Source organism: Egretta garzetta, unplaced genomic scaffold, assembly GCF_000687185.1.
Source record: "Egretta garzetta isolate BGI_Z169 unplaced genomic scaffold, ASM68718v1 scaffold138, whole genome shotgun sequence".
Lineage (NCBI taxonomy): Eukaryota > Metazoa > Chordata > Aves > Pelecaniformes > Ardeidae > Egretta > Egretta garzetta.
Genome location: NW_009260598.1, coordinates 891500 through 895041, shown reverse-complemented (window position 1 = coordinate 895041; position 3542 = coordinate 891500).

Here is a 3542-nt window from a genome sequence, read left to right as displayed (position 1 = left end):
CAGAGCACTGCAACAGGCTGCCCATGGGGGTTGTGGATGGTGTCCTGCGCAAAATGCTCTAGGTGAACTTGCTTTAGCAGGAGGTTTGGTTCTCCGGAGGTCCCTTCCAACCCCTGCCATTCTGTGATTCTGTGAAAGGGAGATGTTTGCAGGATGTCACAGGCTCTGTCTGCACTGAGGCACCACCAGTGCCGTGGGTAGTATGGTTGCCCGCCCGACACAGGCTGCTTGCATGATGCCAAGGGAGCTGTGTGCTCTGCAACAACCACTATGGTCTGGTTGGTTGACAGCCAAGACCCATGGGCTGTGCCATGAAGGGCAGAGGTTTAACCAGCCCAGTCTCACCATGCAATAAGCCCTCATGCAGACCAGCCTGTTTGAAACTGGTCTAGGACCTTCCGAATGGCAAACTCCCATGTATTTGTAACCTCAGTGCCCAACTTTTTTCTATACTGACTTTGTCTATAGGCTGAAATGTTTCCCAGGAACGAAGACACTGCTCACGTTTGCTCATTTACTTCCCAGGCTATTGCTGACCACTGTTATTTTAATATACGTTGTATGTTCCCTGTGCTCAGCCGAGCAGGAAGAATTGTTCTCTGGGCAATAAGTCCATTTTCTATTACAACAGAGCAAAGGTGTTCTTTGGTAGATCCGTCTGCAAGCTGGCACTAACCCAAGCCAAGCTAGTACTCAGTTAGGAGAAGGAACTCAACTCTCAAAATGTGGGTTTTTTTTTTTTTTTTTTTTTTTCTTCCCATTTTGGTCTTTCCCTTTCCCACTGTATGCAAAAGACAACAGCTCTCCTTGATTTTCAGGGGAATTAGTGGGGTTTTTTTGCTCCCTTGGACTTCAGAGTGCCTGTGCAACTTTTGAACTACGACTTCAAGAAGTTGGAAAAGTACTGCTTGTGCCTACTTGAAAATTAGGATTCTTGTTACACAAATATGGAGAAATTTCTGAGATTCCTTCATACCAGGAGCCACTAGGACTTAAATAGGTGATGGAGGGAAGTCAGTGTAGTTTTTTGTGTTTGTGGGGAGGCAAACTGAATTTCCAGACAAGTTATCTAGATATTCAATTATTTGTACATATTTGAAAATATGAATAGCTAGGAATATTCATATTTTATTTGCAGCTGATTGAATGTCGAGAATGTTGTCTGATTTATAAATCGGGTACTGCCTCTGTGTCTGCTGCCACTACAGTTTCATTATGCCTGTGCTCAATGAGAAATGTTTTATTTTCTGTGACTTTCAATGATCCCAGTGAATTATTATATCATAAAGCTAGGCTAAATGAGAGCATACAGAATTGCAAATCTGCATTGATTTAGTAGGAAGAGCTGCCAGTCTTTATGAGAGCAAGCACAGAATTGATATTCCTGGTATTTTAGGACAGAAATATAAGTCTAACAAGTCGGAGCCATTCAGCAAAGGGAATGAAACTCAGCGCCTGGGAGTGAAACAGAGGATCAGCTGCTGCAAGTAACTACACTGGCCGCTTCATTTTCTCCTGGGCATTCTCCAGGTTTACTCTGTACCATTAAAAGGTATTTGTTACAGACTGGCCAAGCCCCCTCCACCGGGTAGGGGGTCAGCCCAGTACACGTGCGAATCCCGAGCACTACCTGCTTGATTTTGTCCTGGGCCTCCGCCATGAAAAAACATAGTGATGGGCTCTCGACCACAAGGGCACGTTCCCAGCCACCCTGTTTCTTGGTGTGAATTGGTGGTCTCACCATACCCTGTCGATGGGACCCTGGCTTCATGTCAAACCCCGTGGAGATAACCTGTTAATTAAAGGAGGAAATCCAGACACTTCATAGGAGTTTCTATGCATCAGTGAGTTTATAGTTGAAAACGCTTTAACATTATGACAAATAATAAGTGGGCCAGGATAAGGCCATTAAATATGACTTTGCTCTTCCTGTAGAACACAGCTTGGTCTCGGTGCTTGCATGCCCACTTACTAGCTCCTCAGCCCAATTTCCCAGCTTTTACCTAGGGTGCTGTGTACTAACAGGCTACTGGCAAGACACAGAAATTTTTTATACTGTTCAGTGCTGATCAGCTGGAAGTCGAGCACTGAAAACTCTGCGCTAATTGAACAACCTGTGGTTTGAAGGTACAAGTAAAAAGGCCTTCAACATGTCCAGCTTAGCTTAGCCCAGGCAGCCTCACAGTTCCTGTTACTACCTTAATGCCAGTATGAGGAGGTATGTTTTTTTTTTTTTTTTATTTGTCACTATTTCTTTCACCATTTGTTTTGCTTGCACTGAAATTGAAAATTTGCAGACTGGGAGACTCCTCAGAGCTCATCTCATCTCTGGTAGCTGATCTGCAAGATCCAGTGTATTTGTACCTGTTACATGTAAAGAATGAGTAAAATGAATGTTGTTGGAGAAGCTGTGTCTAATCTAAAGAAGTTGAGTGGTCCGGGAGGAGGTTATCAGTTTACTATTTGAGAGATGACTCTTCTCAGCTCCCATACTTTTTTTCCCTCATTAGGCCTCCGGAAGCTTTCGTTTCCATTCAGCTGGAGAAACAGGGACCCTGAGATAGGATGCTGAGCGCTTTCACTCAAAAGAGAGAAGCACAGGGCAGCAGGCTGCAAAACCCTGTGAATACATCAGCAGGCTCCTCAGAGTTTTTGAGAGGGACTGTTGGGTTCTGGCAAGTAGGCAAATTGGTAGCTTTGAGCTAGCATTGTACGTACTCTGTGGTTACTTTAGGAAGAAATGTAAGCAGGTGTGGAGAACCCAGCAGAGGGCAGGAGACTGGGATGTGGCCAGGGTGTGCAGGTCAGGCGTGGGGCTGGAGATGGTGGGAGACTCACGTGAACCTTCTTCCACTGTGCTATCTCCTCGTGGTGTCCCGTGGGCACAGCTGCACAGCTCATGACGGAGAGGTGCATGGAAAACAGCAGCAGTCTACAAACACATGGCTAACTAAAGGTTGTGTACACTAACAGGCATTGCTCTTAAACTATTTCCAGCCTAGGTAAGGAGGTAAATTCTGCTATACTTATAGAATCATTAAGGTTGGAAAAGACCTCAAAGACAAGGGAAAACCAACAGACGTCATCTGTCTGGACTTCTGCAAAGCCTTTGACACGGTCCCCCACAACATCCTTCTCTCTAAATTGGAGAGCTATGGATTTGATGGGTGGACTGTTCGGTGGATAAGGAACTGGCTGGATGGTCACGTCCAGAGGGTAGTGGTCAATGGCTCGATGTCCGGATGGAGACCAGTGACAATTGGTATCCCTCAGGGGTCCGTACTGGGACCGGTGCTGTTTAATGTTTTCATCAATGATTTAGACAGCGAGATCGAGTGCACCCTCAGCAAGTTTGCGGATGACACCAAGCTGAGTGGTGCGGTTGACACACCAGAAGGACGGGATGTCATCCAGAGAGACCTGGACAGGCTGGAGAGGTGGGCCTGTGTGAACCTCATGAGGTTCAACAAGGCCAAGTGCAAGGTCCTGCACCTGGGTCGGGGTAACCCCCAGTATCAGTACAGGCGGGGGGAAGAAAGGAT